This window comes from Triturus cristatus, chromosome 2_1 (genome assembly GCF_964204655.1).
Source record: "Triturus cristatus chromosome 2_1, aTriCri1.1, whole genome shotgun sequence".
NCBI classification, from domain to species: domain Eukaryota; kingdom Metazoa; phylum Chordata; class Amphibia; order Caudata; family Salamandridae; genus Triturus; species Triturus cristatus.
Window position 1 is genome coordinate 183,900,156 of NC_140581.1, and position 18,857 is coordinate 183,919,012.

The 18,857-nt window shown below is 43.9% G+C and overlaps 1 protein-coding gene across 4 annotated transcripts in view; it reads left to right on the forward strand.

Annotated features, from left to right (window-relative positions):
• Positions 1 to 2,778: 2,778 nt before the first annotated feature.
• CTIF (cap binding complex dependent translation initiation factor) overlaps positions 2,779 to 18,857 on the forward strand; it is a 1,024,851-nt gene continuing 1,008,772 nt past the window's right edge. For all 4 annotated transcript variants that reach the window (XM_085629575.1, XM_085629546.1, XM_085629566.1 and 1 more), the window contains exon 1: positions 2,779 to 3,113. The gene's annotated coding sequence lies outside the window, so the exon portion shown is untranslated. The remainder of the gene's footprint in view (positions 3,114 to 18,857) is intronic.

Consider the following 18,857-nt stretch of genomic DNA (forward strand, 5'->3'; position numbering starts at 1 on the left):
ATGTAAGAAAGCAAAGAAAAATCAGTTTGGCCCTGGTTTGTTTGTCGAATAGCAAGCGAAGTCTGGAAGAAATGTAATTCCCCACGTGTTGAGCCGGAGATCATTCCGTAGAGTTAGGATGGTGTATAAGGCCAGACTCAAATGTAGGGATACCTTCTGCATCTAGGATAGTTTTTGCCACAGAGGGATCATAAGGAAAGGACAGAAATTTGGATTTTTTGGCAGGATGCGAAGCAAAAGGATCAAAGGTCCTAAAAGTGCCTCTATCATCATCAATGTCCTTATCCCCACACATCGCGAGAACACTCTCCACGTACGGCAGACACTGTCGGTGTCTTGATCCAACATACACTCGAACATCCCCTGACGAAGGTATGACTGCCGAAATGCATTGGGAGTGTATGTTAACATAACTACTCAGAGAAATATGTTTTCCACAATGAATTTGGGGAAATGAAGTTTTCAACCCTTGTGAAATGAAAAAGCATCAATAAAGCTGTCATAAAAAAAACTCAAGAACTGTTTCATACAACATTGAATCACAACAGAGAAACCTCTCAGAGGACTTAGCACTCAGTGCCTGGGGGACATACCCCATGTCTTTGGGGATGCAACTATACTCCTTATCCCCCATGTCGTCATCTGTATCCAAAATCTGAGAGATAACAATCTTTGGTGACTTTTCCTGAGTATTTTTAGAGTTAAGTTTGCACTTAGGTTTCTTAGAATTCCCCTCTTTAATTGAAGGCCTAGGAGGAAAAAACACCTTAATCCATATGTGAGGGAGCCTCACTAGTCATAAGTGCAATTTGAAGAGATGTGGCTTATTGCACCTTTTTTGATAATTTAGGTAACGCAGTGGCTTTGCATTTTCTGCTTTCCCCCGCAGAATGGGTGATTAATATATTCAACATAATAATAACCACAGAATTTTCAAAGTTCTTCAACATTTTATTCATGGAGGCTGCCACAGCCTGTTGACCTCAGTTATTTTTAAAACTGTCCCCCTCATAATCATTACCTTGTTGAGAAATAGGAAAACTGACTAGCTTCATATTAAATAAACATTCAAAACCACACAGTAAAAGTAAAACCCAGTAATAGAAGGGTTAAAATGTGAAGGGGCGTGTAAAAAGGTCCAATCCCTCCCGCTGGGCGTGTGCAAACAGGGAAACGAGGTGAGGAAGCTTCGGGAGATGGAGAGATGGTTGCGTCCTAGGGTGCGGCTAACCGCAGTGAGAGGAGACCTTGAACCGAATCAGCAGACAGGTCTAGGGCTCCCAGGATATCAGCACTGCAAGTAGAAGCCGAAATAGGCATGCAACACCACTGGAAACTCAAAGGAGGTAGCGAAGCAGAGACGAAGCGACAAGTGACATTGAATAATAACTGCACAATCAAATATGGCGAGCGCGGTCTGTGTGCAGCAAGGAATGCTGTTGCGGGCGCGTGAGAAGCCTGAAACAATGGCAATCACTCCGGGTCAAATAGAGTAAGGCGATCAGGCATAAGCATTCAATTAAGGCAATAGGATATATATGGCAAGCAAAACTTAATATTGCAATACAATTATGAAATAAGGTACTTAGCTTGACTACGAGCAGCAAGAAAAGAGGAGCTGTTCGCAGTCAAGTGGGGTAATATAGGTGTTACTGTTATCCCATTGGTTGGTCTTTCTGTTTTGTTTCCCATTGGCTAGTCTTCCCTAGGTCTTATGGTATTTGTAGTTTGGTTGATTTTCTGTACTTCTGCCGTTAATAAATTGAAAGATTAGAGGAGCATATTAGGAACCAGTCTTTCATAAAATTGTATTTACATTGCGCTTACTGTCCCTGAGGAGGTGTTGATGGGACAGTTATGTAAAAAATTTGCATTACATGCAGTCAGGGTGTTACTAAAATCTATATTTTGGAAGCCCCATTTTATCATAAAACTTTTTGCGCATGTTTTAGCAGTCTATCTTATACGGTGTGTAATCAGTGCTTTAAATGGGCCGGTACTGTCCGGTACGGAGTACCGGCACTTTCTTTATTTTGAGGAGGAGAGTACCGGCACTTCTCAAGAGAAATGCAATACCTTTAATTGGAGAGTACCGGCACTTCTCAGAAAGAAGCAGGTACTCTGATACAGAGTACCTGCACCTTTATGTTTCCATTTCAAGCAGCGTGTGTAATGCAAGTATAAAATAATGCCTTTCATATTCACAGTACTTTCTTTCTCAGGCTGTGACCCCATAGCCCTAAAAATATACAAGTCACTATTCTCCACTGCACCAACCAAGATTTGCTTCTGTGACCCTCTGGTTGCACCCAGACCTTTGCAGTGCATAAGCTAATAGAGGTCTAATAATGGACAACTTTTTGTTATTACTTTCTCATCTAAGCTCACCATTATTTTATATGTAGCTTCCTGAGGGTGAAAGACCTAAGAAAAAACTCTCAGAACACACTGTTTAATATTATTTCCCCACCGTAAAAATTATTTGTCATGGGAATTAAGGGCGTTTATGGTTGTCGATGATGAGTGCGTTCTAAAAATGTTTGTCAGGAGGTAGTCCTTAAGCCTAAAAAGATGTTGACATGGCGGTGTCTCGGCATCTAAAAGTTTGAAGACCTCTGCTCTAGTTGAAAGCATCGTGATGAAAAACAAGCCACCTGCAACCACTTACACAAATTGCGCACCCGTCAGCTGTGAGCGCGAGGATAGAAGACGGTGCCTGTCAGGCAAGAAGAACTCCACTTCCCAAGTACCCGCGTGCCCTGGGGGCGGAGCCAGGACGTCACATTCCTGCAATTCTGCCTTCCAGTGTCAGTGTGAGCCGGGCTCTTTCCTGCCTCTGCCCCTGGCCAAGCCGCGCTGCCCACACCGCCGGGGCTCATGGAAGGGAAGGCAGGACTGTGAGCCGTGGAGGCCCCCTGGAGCACCGGCGGTGCAGCAGCCCCGGCCCCGCACGGTTGGACCTGACACCACGCTCCCTTGTTTCGTCCTGGGGATCAGCAGTGGCTGTAAACCTGGATGCAGCAGCCCCAGGCAGGCGGTGTACCTCGCACTACAGCCCAGCGCAGGGGACGCGCAAGGCGCAGGTCTGCTGCTAATCTGGACCCGCATCAGAGGCGAGTAATTCTGGATTTACTGTCTTGGTGATGGCTTTCTGCTAAGGGCTGCACCGAGGGCAGCGTTATTTTTCTCTTGAGGGGAAGTGGGGGTCAACCACAGCAAATGAGTGGTTTTTCTTTTGTTTTGAAAGTGCTAGCTGGGCTGGATTTTTTGCAATTGTGCCAGACAATTGCAAAGGTGACAGCTGTTTACGCGTGGCAGTGTGACCACTGCAGACCCTGTTAACCCGCTGCACACTAACCTACAAAATGTGTTATATCACCAGAGGCTCGTGGTAGTTTTACTGCATCCTGTGTCATTTTAGCAGGTAGTTATTTTCATCTCCACCTGATTTGCCGTGGCTACAGATTTATTATAGGTGTGCTGTTTAAATAGTGTGTCGCATAGTCTGTCACTTCCCCGTTTTCGATTGATTGCCTCTCGCCTGTTTTGTGACACATTCTTAATACAGATGCCACTTGTGTTCGCAGTGGACTAGAACAGGTGCAGCTGCCTATGGGCTAAAGGAGTCTGTGTGGTTAAAAAGACCAATTATGCGTCTGTGTTTTCAGACCCGTTTCAAATAATGGCCCCTGGTGCATTGGTTTGGTCTTTCTGGGCTGCACTGTTATTGCCAGAAATGTGTCAGGCCTAGCAGTGGTTTGTGATTGATGGCGCATTGTATGGGCGACACAAATCCAGCTTTTGCGTGTTCCTTTTTTCTTCGATCTGATTACGGTTGATTTCTATTGGGTGCGTATGTGGTTTCTCCAGTGTTCCATTTGATTGCCCAGGAATATCCTTGGCAATGAGTTCTGGCAAACTAGGGCTCTCCACGCAGGTGTTTCCGCTGTCACGTGAACATGTACCAAGTTGTCCCAGGCCATGTGACGCTATTGCTCAAGCCTGACTGCATGGCCAGCAGCACCTTGGATTGTGGGACTTGCAGTTCTACTTTGAACATTTTCAGCATGGGATTGACAATGCCATCACACAAAGATGTTTGCAAAAAAGTCCAGACTGGCTGAAAGTTTTCAACTTTAACTAGTGCACGTGGCATTTGGGGCATTGGAGCGTTTAGGTGCAGGCTAGCAACTGATGGGATGTGTAAAGCTCCCACGCTGGCTATTGTCGTGTTGCACCTTCAAGCAGCCTGTGTCTTTTTTGCGAACAGCATGATTTATTCTTTGACTTGTAGTTCGGTTTTTAACATTGCAAGTGTGTACTCGGAGCATCGTGCATTGTCTCAGAAGCTAGCACTAATCAAGTGTTGCACATAACTTTGGGGCAACTTGGTAGCTCTGGAAACTCTGTAGCTGGGTGGGCTCCACTTATGGAAAATAAGAGGGGGGTGGGGGGAAGTTCAGATAGGGATTTTGAAAGGCTCTGTCATATTTTTTCTAAGTCTTGAGCACAGGCATTTCCGTCTAATCCTGATTTTTGGTTCCAAGTCTGGTGATTTAGTGGACTGGTGCGTCCACTGTAGGGGCCTGTGTTTGACCTGGTCACAGGTTCAAATTCCAGGGTTTCCACTCAGCCTTTAATCATTCTGAGGTGAATGTGATGAGTACTATTGAGTTGGGTACCAATAAACATCTGTTATTCATGGCCAAGATACCCTTCTGGTTGAAAGTGTGCAAATACACGTTATATTAGCGTGCCTCTTTAATTCAGTGTTACTAGGAGTTACAAGGCTGGGCTGTTAGCTTTGAATTTGTCCCGTGTAACACATGGCATAACCCTTTAACTAGTCCTCGCCTTTTAACCAAAAACACTTTGCATAGTTTCATTTATTGGTCAGTGCTGCTAACCCCAACACTGATCAAGTGGTGTCTCTAGTTACATTTGTTTATCCGACTGAAGCAGAGACTCAAAGTCTGGATACATCTTACTGAGCTCTCGCTCATGGTCCAAAATGCTTGGAGTAGTGTGCTGCCTGCCCACTGAAAGGATGTGGTGCTTGTCAAGGGTATGAAGTTGAAGACTGCTCGAGCCACCAACCTGGCTCTGGTCCAGCTCGAGTTAGTATTTGACCCTCCAGCCCAAGCGATCTGCGCTATCGTATGGCTTCCCCCCTGGCATCCACAGTGTCCTCTTCCCCCATCAAGAATTAAAGATAAAGCAGTGACCTTTTGATGTAAAACGGTCGAGAGAAGGAGATACCCTACTTGCAACTGAATTCCACCATGCGAAACCAGGAAGCCTGGAATCCATCCCAGCGCCCCTCCTTTATTAAATTGTGTGATCCTAGGCAAATACATATTTTATTTCACTATGCCTTCTTTTTCTTCATTATCACCTATGAGAGCATCATCAATACCAGAGTGCAGGATATGTGCTCTGTAAACCCCATGTGTTTGATTTAATAGACTATAATTCTTTTGCATGTATAACACCAACTTAGACCACATATTGGGTGCACGAGAACTGACTACTATTTGCTCACTGGTGGCATTTTCTGTAGGGCGGGGGTTAAACTTCAGTGCTTTAAGTGGGATGAGAGAACTTGGGGGAGGGGTCTCTCAAATGGGCGTGGCTGATGGAATTAAGGGTGTGGCTGAAACACTTGAAACTGGAAATCTGTGCCTAGCAGAGTGGGCCACCCGACTGGTATTTTGCTGTTTGTTATTGCATCCAGATATCGTACAACGAGTAACATTACACCTACAAGAAGTCGGGACTATTGGCTTTGTCGATGTTTGCTGTGTAAGATTAATAAGCAACGACTATGGCCTCGTTGGGCAGCACATTGATAATGCTTCAGTTCTGAAATGATTAGACTGTGTAAGAACTCTTTTGAAGCTGAAGAGTGGCGCTGCTGCAGAATTAAGAATCATTGTTTTCATCCTGAGTGTGAGGGCAAAAATGTAGAGCCCTATAGGGACCTGTCTCAGCACCTGCGTTTTAGAACTGCCGGTGCTGAGCACTGTCAGAACCCGGCCCACTCTAAGCCCTGTTAGGCATGTTTATAAGTCTGTATTATCAAAACAATTACTTTTAATAAAAGCCGACCCATGCAGTGATACAATCTGATGCTCTAAGGTTGAAATGTTTGCTTTTGTTAAAGACGCATGTATTTGGATTTTTAAAGAGACCATTGTAGTTGTGCGTGATCTGTTGCAAGATGCACATGGCAAACGTTTTCATTGCTCGCTGGTTCACGGGCTCTTAGACCCAAGCCAGACCCTTGGCTCGGCTCTCTGTTTATTTGTGTTGACTCGCACATCTCTAGCATAAAGCGATACATACAAAAAAATGTCAAAGCAATAATGTGGAATGCTACTGTCCCAGACTCAATGTATGGAGCTTAAACGACAGGCCCAGCTGTAGCTGTCGAACTTTGGAATGTGACATTTGGCACATATAGATGCGTGCCTGTTAACTACAGCAGAACGTGTTACATTTGTGAATGCCAGCCACAGAGAATTGGAGAGAAAGGCTACGGAATGTTGTCATGCCCTAAATAGCATGCATTGGGGGTAATGGGGGGGGGGGGGGCGTGGGGGGGGGGCATGCCTCTTTAATAAAAGCAATAATATGTTGAAGCATAAAATAATGTTCCAAAAACGTAGGAGATGTTGCATTTGGATGGAACAAGCGGGTAGTTCCTCCTGGCCCGGTGGGAAAGCGGTGAGCACGCGGACTCCACCCTGCATTGCTCAGGAATAACTGGTTCACGCCTGGAAACATGGGCGTGGCGTCTACTGACACTCTCCCCTCGGCACACTTTCATCACAGCGTGTCTGAGGTGGAGGCTTCACTTAGCCTTAATTTTGTTAAATCTGACAGCAGGACGCTATTTCTGATGCGACGGAAGAGGTATTGCCCCTCGGTCCCTGCCACGTCAGAGCCGCCCATGATGCTGAGAGAGGGTGGACACCACGTGCTGCCTGCGGAGCTGCAGGCCGAGCTAGGGGCCGTCGGAAATTTACGAGGTTCGGCGTCTGGTGTATCAATCCAGAGCCGGTGCCAGTGGAGATGTGATGCGCCAAGCCCATTTCGCAGCTTCTTGTGATTCATGCAACACACGAGTACTTTATTGTTTTGGAAGTGCAAGTTGGCACAGCCGCTGCAGTTAAACGCCACGTGTTCAAATAGAAACAGGTGCAGTTTCCGACACACTGTGCAGACCAGGAATACTACGGAGCTGGATGGAATAACATCTGTTCTGTATATAGTACTTCAGATTTCACACGTGCATAAAAACTAGATGTTCTATCTTTTGTTTCTGCAGCTCTCATATTACATGAAATGCGGTACTGGAAACAACGCTTCACGTAGGTGACGTTCATTCAGCCCTGTGTTTTTTCAGCCATTATATGGGACTAATTAAGTTATTATAAGGCAAACATGGAAACTACAATTTGCAATTTATATAATCGAGAAACGTGGAACCACATGTCCCAGCATGCTCCGTTCTGTTGATTTGAAAAACCCGGACAGCGTGAAAATCATATTCATGACCTGGACCGATTGATACCTAGCCGGGTGTTATTATTAGTCAAATATAATTTGCCAGTGATTAGAACTTGGATGGATAAAACGCTGAGTGAAAGACGATGACGTCGATTCTAATCTGTGACTGGCAGTCTGCTCACATACTTCAGAATGGAGCGCTGAACTCATACATTGGTGCAAGAGTGCCACATATTAACTCTTGTCTGCTACATCAGGGGCCTCAAACGTTACGTAGTTCCAGTTGGACATGATCCACCCTGTATGCTCAGGATATCCACTTAACCTTACTTTACAAACAGTGACTATAAATGGACCATTTCCACAGAGTCGGTGCTAATCCTTACAATCTGACACGCACCTGGCCCTTGCACACCGAGCTCTCCTGTTATAGATTGAAGCTCTGCGTTGGAGAGAAGAGTAGGGTGGCATGCACATTCTCTGGGTAGTGTCCTGCATCACATTTATAATTTTCAGGACATCACAAAATATTTAAAAGTAGTGTTATAAATTTGGGACTACTACTCGGAAAAAAACCCAGGGGTGGAAGAAAATTCTGATGGGAGTGGACACGCCCCCCCAACGAAATATTGTAGTGTGGAAGAGGAGATGGAAGGGCACGTTCACAAATTTGGAAGATTGTATTCATTTAAAAATATATGATTTTCAAAATGTTTTTTTTTTATTCAGAAGTAAAAAATCGTCATATTAAATTTTGGAAGGTCATTCAATGGAAAAAAAATGCCTATTTTGATGCACAGTAATACATATGGTGATGCCTGTAAAATGCCACCCTTGTAATTGGCTCTAATACCCTGCTCCTAGCAACATGTAAAATGGTTATAGGTGGCAAGTTGCAGCAAAGTTTTTAAGGATCCAAAATCCTCCGGCAGCTTCCTCTGTCAAGCAGTGTGAGGTGTATAATGCTCATTTTTGTATTTAGCAGGATTACGTACTCCTCATCCATGTTTTCACGAGATGTATGATTCTAGACGTGTGACCTGACATGTTTCGCCCTGTGGCACTGATGAACGAAGCTTCTCCAAGGCTGATCAATAATATCAGATTCGCATTGGGTCAGTTTAGTATAGATGGGTACATCATGCTGGCGATAGCGCTAGTCTCCATGTGGATGCTGTAGTAGGTAATAAAAGTATTCACAGTTAATCTATTTCAATTGATCTAATCAGACGAGACCAGTGGGTTGGATACTGAATCGTTTTGTGCCATTATACCAAGAATCAACATACATGGCTTAAATCCGCTGCACTAGTCATAGGTCTACTGTGTCGTAAATGTCCAATACGTGATCGCCTTCCTCCCCCGGTTCTTTTAAGGACTGCATTGTTTTCTTTCTGTGTGATCATTGCCGAAGCCACAAGGGAACTAAGGAAGGTGACCATATCGTCTATTACCCAACCAGTTTTAAACTTAGAAATAATACTTTTCTGTGGCTTCTGTATATTAGGTTCTCGTTCCGGGTTGTACAGCACAGGTCAGTGGGGGTCAGATCCATGTCAAATTCTCAGGGTATCCATGTAACATAAATGTATATGCCGCACATGTAAAAGTCATTTACATAGCCAGTCCTTATCGCATACATCTGCTATAGGTACAGTTTTCCTTTACCTATGTTTGACACTATTGTTTTCAACATGTGCCTTTTTCCTTGACAATCTCCTATCAGAATAGACCTCAGAAACCTTCAAACTGCATGTTCTCACATAGCAATTAGTTGACCAGTACGAAACAATAAATCAATCGTCTGTGATCGTATTCTGATTGATTTCTGGGGTGCAGTTTGAATTGTACATGTACTGTATTTGCCTTATCCTAGTACCAGCTAGTGAGTAGCAATTTATGCTTAGCAGCACAAGCAGTCCACTCCTTCGATATAGAGCTTTGTATAAGCAAACGAGCATTGGCAAAGCCAGTAGCTTTGGTTTTCTTGCCCTAATGCATGCCAACACAACAAAAGACAATTGATAAACAACTGATGAATGCAGTTGAACTGAATGTTATTTGCGTATGACCTGAAGCTGTTGCTAAGTGCCCCTACCAGCTACTGCTATTATTTCCGTATTGTCTGCCAAGCTTCAGTTGTGCCCTGGTACCAACTCTATTCGCCTATATATATATATATATATATATATATATATATATATATATATATATATACTTCCTAAATTAAAAAGGTCTAATTATGACTATTTTTTTTTATAAAGCCCACCTTACAACCTAATATAACTTGTATTTTATATGAAACCTTCTACCCAACAGAAGACTGTCAATATATGCACTTCAAAATGAGGAAATGCAAGGTCACCCCTGACAAGATTTGGACCACTAGCTTTCAGCTCAGCTCAGTAGCCAGGTGCCAACACATCTGTGCTGTTTTAACAGTTTTATGTGAAACAAACCTTAAAGTGGTTATTATTAAACCTTCTTGACTAACCTATTTCAACAAAATTGTCAAAATAAATGACCTTACGTAGGTTGACTAATTCAACTGGTTATTGTAATTATGAATTTTTATTTTTTGTATTACTTTTTTTTTTTTTTTTTTTTTTAATTAGGCATCTTTTACCGAGAGGCGTACTGATACTTGTCAAATTCTTGATAGAAATGTCTCTTGCCAACCTCAAACCCTTCACTTTATTAATCTTTGCCCATTTCTACCCTCTCAGTTCTCGGCCTCCTCTGTTAGTTTCCCCAACTTGTTTTGTCACTGCTTTTCCTCTCTCCATCCTATTTGTCGTCCTTGTGTTTCCTCCTTGTTAATTATGGCGTTAGGTTTCTGCAACACCCTCCCTTTTTCTCTAAGACCCTTTTTGCGCCTTTATACTTCGGTCCTTTGCTTTCACCTGTTTCTGGAAGGACATTGTTTTAAGTGCTTGTTTCTCTGTATCCTTATCCTCCAATAACACTTCTTCACCCTCACTCGTTACCTTTTCTGCTCTTTCTTCTTTGTTTGTTTGACTCCCACCTCGGCTGTTATACTTTTGGGTAGTAGTCTCAGTCGTAACATATAACAGACGTTTGCAACTCTAAGTTCCACTTTGTATTCACTTTCCTGACTTTTTAATTTCACACAATTTCACTTTTCATTTTTGTTCAGCAACTATGTAAAGTTTTTGTCAACTTCTGTTTTATCACTCTATCTGGAATGCCTTACCCAATCTGTGATTATGTGGGGAATTTTCTTCTCTAATTTGGGTTTTCTCAGATTAACTTTTTTTTGTCAGAGATGATGTTTGTCATTTCTGATTCACCAACTTGATGTTCGCCATCTTGGCTTTTTGCGAAAACCACGTTGTATGATCTTAGCGGCTTAGGAATTGTCCTTGACGTTTTTTTTTGTAGTTCTTAATTCAAAGTGCTTGTGCTCATTGCATCAACTTCACGTGAGTGAAAGACTGAGTAAGAGTTGCTGCACTTTGAACTTGTATTTTATGTTGTATTAACGAGGGCACCGCAAGTCACCCAGTCTTACACCTTTGCAATGATCCCATCATGAATAAGAGGAATCTGTGTGGCCTGGCATGTTGTCTGTGTGTGTGTGGGACAAACAGCAAGATTCTGTTTCGGTGCTAAGCAGTCTTTTTCCAGGAAAGTAGCATTAATTCGCCCTGCAGCCTAGGGTGAATTGCGTGTGCACAAATCACGTTTGACTGTAGAATAAGACACCATGAGGAGGCAGCTTGGTGGCAGGTGTTTTGTTCTCCTCTGACAATGACCTTAAACCAGTGCCTGTGGAACAGGGCTCTGCTTTTGGAAGCCTTCCTGGTACAGATGTGTGGATTAATTGGCTATAATCCAAGGATTTAAGCACCAGACTTCTACTGAAACAACCTTGGGGACAAGGTGTAGGAATTGTCTTGTGTTTCCTGTTATTCTCTTTAATTCCCAAAAGATAATTGGTCTGATTATGCAAAGTTGCTGTATTCATGCAGTGCAGCTGCTTCTTAGCCGAGGTGGGACCGCAGTGTGGAATGGATTGCCTTCGGTTGTGCTTCCAGTTTGGTATATAGGGAAAGGTATATGTGTGTAGGTGCCACACGGCTTTATAGTCTGTCTATGCACAGTGGGCATTCTTGCCCATAGTGGAGGCCGTAGACTCTGTTTTCAACTCTACTATCTGTTACGTGTATGTATGTGTGTGTGTGTGTGTACGTACACACACACACCACGAGAACAACTCTGAAAAATAGATGGGAGGTGACGCACATAGCTCATTGTGCTTGTGTAATTAGGCGCCTCTAATAATAATACAGACTAACTCTGCACACCCCAGACATTGATTGGATATATTCAGCCATGTTGTACTCCACCTCAAACGGTGCCCTCCTGGAGCTGTACTGAGCAGATGTTCGGATGCACTGGGCACCCACTTGACCGCACTGGGCGCCAGGCGCGCAACACCCATTGGACTCAAAGGGCTTCAGCCTGCCCCCCGTCGTGTGTGGCAGCCTGGGATGAGACCGCTTCCCGGGCACACACACAGCCGCACCCGAGCACTTCACAGATCTTTAAAAGACCATTTGCATGTTAATGAGGCCTTGCTGTTTCACCCCTTCTAAGAGCCCCTGCAGCTCCACTCTGCCTATTGCTTAGAGATTTTGCCCCCCCCCCCCCCCCGAAATTTTTTCTTAGCTCCCCCACCCCCGAAAATTTGCTCTAGTTTCGCCTCTTCTGAGCGCACACTTTGCTGCACTGGGGGCACGCTTTGCTGCACTGGGGGCACGCTTGGCCGCACTGAGGGCACGCTTGGCCGCACTGGGGGCACACTTGTCCTCTCTGCGTGCACGCTTGGCCGCACTGAGCACCCACTTGGCCGCACTGGGTACCCACTTGGCTGCACAGGGGACACACTTGTCCACTCTACACACGCTTAGCCATGTCCTGCATACGTCTAATGACATTCTGCACCATTTGGCCAAACTCTGGACTCCCATAACTGAACCCTTTGCAGTCTTGGCTGCACGAGGCATGACCTCGGCCATTCGCTACACATAGTACTTCAGCCTCATATTTTTTATTTTTTAAACCTATCTTTGTGGCAGTCGTAGCTTTGTACGCTTTTTGGACCTTTTTCCTTATAACTTTTCAGAGTTTTGAGCCTTTAAGTATATCCCTGGCCCTGAAGGGCGGTGTGACATCTCCAGGTATGAAGGCATTTGTTGAGGGACTCATCTCTGGTTTTGGGTCAGAGGAAGGAGATCATCTCTGCGTTATAGGAAGAGAGAACTGCCATTAGGATGGTAGAAAAAGCCATACAGGGCACAAATCACACAGGAAAAGATTGATGATGCCCAGACTCGGGCAACACTATGCGTGGCTGTGTTTGTCCTATTAAACATGTGCTGGCGGTACTTTTACAGTCTATCAGATCGCTCGACTCACCTCCTCGGAAGAACCCCTTGGGAAGTGACTTGGCTGGCTCTACTAAAGGTCATTTAACATAACATAAGACAGGATAACATAACATTACATGTTCATTGAGGGACGATCCAAAAGATGGATGAACAGTGACCATGGGAGAGCTATGTAAGGAGATCAGTTATCCAAAACTGCGCATTATCTTTGTTGCTTTTTATCAGTAAGTGTGAGCTGCTGGTGGTTCCAGGTTAGTGCATCTTCCAGTGAACCCATACATTTTTGTGGGAGCACAGCAGGGATTAGCCTACAACCCCCAGAAGCTGAGACCGATATCCAACTCTCCCTTGCCTTTAAATCTAGCCTGCCCTTGCAGATGCGATATTAAAGAGGGTTTCCGGGTTACAGCATGGAGTGACCTTTACACAAGAACACCTGCGCTCCTAGAAGAATGGTCATTTTGAGCTCTGAATGGTGATCATTCAGCAGAACACATGACAACTACTTTCACATTTAGAATTTTTGCCCATTGCTGAAGCGATGTAATCCCAGATATCGAACTCCAGAAGGAGCGAAGCTTTCAATAATGCAGCCGGTACATTGACATAGGGTCTTGGGGACCACGGGGGAACCGCCCACACCCTAATTATAGGTGATTTTTACTTCCAAACCTTGTGATTGGGGGGGGGGGGGGGGGGGGCATTTTACTTATTTGCATTTGGCCTATGCCACACTTCTTATCCCTTGTGTCCAATTTGATAGTCATGTATGGACTGTGAAAGCCCAGCAGTGCAATAGTGTGTGGTATGCAGACTGCAAATAACAACTTGTGCGTCTTCCACTCACACCCTTTAAAATCCCTTCTTTTCTCAGTAACTACATTTACACGCTACTTTCTTCTGCTTAGATTAATATAGTTACAGTGCTGTCTACGTATCAAAACCGTCTGATAATGCTAGTTATCAAAAATTAAATGAGAAAGTAAGAAAAAGAGAGGCTGGCCACGTTTCCAAGAAGCACAGCAGATGCCTTAAGAATATAAGTGACCGTGGCAAAAACCAAGAGCCGCGCTGCCTATAATAAACACACTTGGTATCTGCTGTGCTCCATTTCAAGATGGCAGCTACGCCTTGGCTATGGTTGGGGAGAATTAATAAATAACCCTAACTGTGTCCTGAATCGGGTGCAGTGTGATATTCTCCCCCAATAATGTGCTGGAGCGGATCTGTAACCCTTATTGCACTAACATTAGAATAGGCCATCCTGACGTCCTCTCTGTATTTTCAGCATCACCCCCTCGCCTAGCATCCGCCAACTGCCTAACCACCATGACCGAGTAGGCTCAGAGTAGATGGGCACAGTGGGCCATCGGCTTCTTTCTCCTGTCTGTATCAATGCAGAATAAGCGAGATTATTAACAAAGGACATATTTGTACAACAGCTAGGATATTAAGTGGGTGTGCATGGACTTGCAGCCAGTGCATTTCTGCCTTTCACATTTAAACTTCCTATAAAGCTTGCAAACCGATATAAAGACAAGAAGCTTTCTGGATTCTGTACTTCGAAACTTCACAACTGACCAGAAAGGCCAGCTCCTGTGCCATCCTCGGTGCTGCCTCTTGTTTGTGATGACTAAGAGTATCCCTGCAGCCATGTACCGTCCACCTGTTCTCGCTTCACATTTTGCAGCTTTTTATTTGACATTGGCTTAATGTCGGAGTTTTTATGTAAAATATATACAAATTTGCCGCTTTTGGTGCGTCATTGTTGCCTCCCGTGGACGTGGTAACTGTTACAGCATCGTGACACAGCCTGGACACACACAGTAACTGTTTACAAGCACCTTCAATGAAGTGCTGATGAAATATCGCACTGCCTCCACGCACTTCACTTTGTAAACATCTCTGTGGGGTCGGTGACACAGGGTAGTCCCACCGTTTTGTAACACTCTGCATCTCTTTGCACTTATTACAGACTAGTGTAGCCAAGGCGTCCCCACTGCAGTACCTTTTCTGACTATTATTAGATATTGTTGCTTTTTCTCCCAATGGAAAGGACACTGTCGGTAAAACCGTGGTTATCGCATGTGCAACAAATGCTAATGCAACCTAACCAAGATGGCGCCCAGGAACACCCACAGAACAAGAAACCTGCTTGCCTTGCCTCATACATGATGGCCTCAGTGCATAGTTAGAGCCTGTGAAGGGAGTGAGCTGCAGCCTCCATCTCAAAAAGTAGAGTGCAACATCGAGAGACTGCAGATGTTTATGAACTATACCTAAGATTGAAAAGCTTTGCCATAGAACAAAAATGCGTATCTGTAAAGAGAAACAAACTTAGTAACTATCCGGTGCAGTGTAACCACTGTAATTGACACATACCCACAGACTGATCCAATTCGCTTTTGCGAGATGGATTGTTTACTTACAGCAGTTTAGTGTCCTGGATCTGGGCAGTATGCCAAAAACCATTGGGGATGTAATAGCCAGAATGGCAGAAGTGGTGGATAGGAAGTCTCCCCCTATTCGTCTGCATGGTTAATGGTGATAACCAGTAACCCCATACGATGATCGATCCACACAAAGGTCACCTCTGTCACATCTGGCCTGTGAGTAACTTTCACTGTGTTTGATCTTGGGGTAAATTTGGCTCTCCTGTGTTAGAGTGACAGCCTCACTATGAGCGGAACTCTGTTGACCAGCCCCTGTCTGGAAAGGAGTATTTTGAACAGGAGTGGCCCATGCAGGTGAGAGCGGTGTGGCTAAGTGGGTAGGGTGGAGGATTTGATAGACAACGATGAGGGAAAATTAATTATTTATTTAATTTTTCCCTCGGCGGCGTCTGTTGAAGTACCCCCCACTTACCCCCACACCGCCCCTTCGCTCTCACCTGCACCGGCTGCGTCTGATTTTGAAGGATCAAATGTGCTATGAGAAAACATAGACTGCAAAATCATCTTTTGCAAAAACAAAGACACCAAATTATACACTGATAACATTACGACCTTATAGGACAAAATATTTGTTGGGTAATATTTATGTATCTAATTTCAAGCAAACTCACTTCCCACATATTTTAGGGCTGAGATAATTTACTACTCTAGCTGCAATCCTTGCATATATTGGGTAAGTGCAGGATTTCGGTTTTCGTTCCCAGTCATCGTGTTTGGATGTTTATGTAAGGTAGAGATTTTACTAGTGTATGTATTGGACTATCTCTTTTTACAAAAGATTTTTACATATCCGTATATTGATAAAACTTTGTTCTGCTGCAAATTCTCTTCGGGTAATCGGACAGCATGCAGTAAAGGTCCATTCTATGTAGCCTTGGGCTGTAGTAACACAGCTGCTGGCTCTTTCTGTCTTGTCTCCTTCTCAGTTTCAAACGGCTTTCTTCTCTGACAGTCGCCCACAAGATTGTAAAACTTCTGTGTTTATAATACTACGACTTTATCATTAAAAAAAGTTTTAGAAGTAGTTAGTTGAGGCCTTTTCTAAGGTATTTACTTCAGCTACGGCATACATTGCATCATGTCAAGTTACAACACATTTCCAAACCCTCCTTTGTCTAGGCCACCATGGTTTTGTAGTTTTTCTTGTAGGTGTGTATGAAAACAAAATGAAATAAAATAATTGTTGTCTTCCTTTATTTAGGAAATTTATAAGGCACTGACTACCGTGTTAACTTATGATCGCTTTAGAGTGTAGACAATAAACTATTTGTTGATGAGACAAGGGAAGGTGAGTCCAGTCTGAAAGATAGATCTTGTATTCATTTTGTTTCCTTAATCTCTACCCGTGACTGCGAGGAGTTCAGTTAGAAAGCATGCCTGAAGAGTTCATGAATTTTTTAGAATTCACTGGGGCCCACCCCTGTAGCCAAAGCTCCTATGTTGGAAATTGATTTTCACTTACAACTTTAAACAGTGTAGCTTCTCTGAGTTTCCCACACAGGCAGAATTGCATGTCCTACAGTACACATTTTCATTTCCCAACACACTTCAGATTCATTTGTAAGCAAGAAAGGGGGGAATAATATGCTTGGAACCTGTGTAACGCTTTCACCATGAATGTAACAGATCTTGCGTCTAATGATACAACATTCAATATTCCAATTTAAAAATGAATATGGATTGAAACTGTTAGAAATCTGCCTTCTCTGCATGGCCAATTCAATTTTTCCCACCTTTTTCTGGGCCCTATATTTACTGGTACTAGAACCTTATGCAATGCGACAGTAATGTTCCATGCCAAAGAGTACGTGCTCTGCCTGCCTGTAAAATAGGACTGTTACAATTTGGCTTTTCACAGTTGTCTTATTTAACTTTCCTGTAAGGCCGTGGTAGACCCAGAAAATTCACTACTTGCATTGAAGTTAAAGTCCATACATGGTTTGTAGTGAATTTACACCACCTTCATATATGACCAAAAAAATGCCCACAAGGAACCCCATTGTGCTCTGACATGGCTGCAGTTTAAAAGCTCTACAGCAATACCTGGCAGGAAAAGTGCTTTTGCTATATAGGACAATCTATTTGTATGTATTGTAAGCTGAGCAGGCTTTGTGCTTAATATACAAAGCAGCACCATGCCACATACTGGACCTAGCCCTGCCCTCTCTGCAAATAAATAGCCCGGATCTGTTTTCACTGCTTAAGTAGATTTTCAATAAACATGTCCAGTTGTAAATGAATTCCTCATAATATATCTTTGCTTGTGAAAATTCTAGGAAACTGTTTTCTTCTTAGTATAAAACATCTAATTGAGTGAAAGTTGATTTTTGACAACTCCAGTCGAAAAATAACTTTTAAAAAACACAAGTGGTTAAGACCTAGTTTGTCACTCAGCACCACTTTAGAGGCGCAATACACAGTCCTGTCCGAGAATTAATAACAGAATTATTAACACTTCTGCAAGAGTGCAATAGCTTATTCTAAGGGCCCAGGACGGCAGTAGGGTTTTTCACAATTGACCACTTCACAGAGATTCATTATCTGGGAGGAGCACAGGAACAGTTAGCAGAACAGCATTCACATGTCTTCCTTAGACTTGGTAATAGCACATGGGGTTGGCAGGGTCTGCTCCCAGTCATTCAGAGTGCCATCCTAGACTTTCTGGCTCCAACCCCAGCAGGAAGTAAACTGACGGGGGAGAGTGTTCCTCATCTTAGTAGGGGACTAGCTAGCTAGAGAGAGAGCAGAGCCCGTCCAGACCGAAGAAGTGGATAGCCATCTTGAATTTGGGGCTTCTCTGAATATTTGTTGTTGTTGCAGTACAGCAGAAAAAAGTGGTGTAAAAGTGGGTAGGCTATTGGTGAGAAAAAAATATAGTTGGTGGTCGGGAATTCTTCAGTCACTAGCTGGTGCTTAGGATAAGACTGGCACCTAACCACCACCTCATTGGAACACTCCTGGAGCTGGGAAGACAATATCTCAAGAAAGAACACACTACTAGGAAAAAACAGAACCCAAGGGATTAGAACACTGAGGGACTGAAACTGCTCTCCAGTGGCCAAGTGGTTGGTCGCCTGTTTGCCTCCTCCAGAAACACAAAAAGCAGAGGTATTCCGGACTCCTACAAAGCCTAATTGACCACTGCGGACTGTACGCTGCAGAAGACCTGGCTGGAGAGTGGCCTGGTGCCTGGAAGCCACCCTAAAGACCTGAAGGCTGCAAGAGTGACCAGAATGAACTTTCCCAGCCTCTGTAGAAAAATGGAACTTGGTGTTTTTTCCACCTCTGGAGAACCGGTACAAGCTGATGAGGTTCACCATACAGGGCATTCCCTAGGTAGAGAAGAGATCTGGGTTCATCTAGCACAGATCTTTTTGCCACGCTGAAAGGGGATGCAGTAGTACCTTATTGTAAAGATATCCGGCTTCTTGGAGAACTGCCCAGCTACATCCTCCAGACTTGCCTTGATGAAGAATTT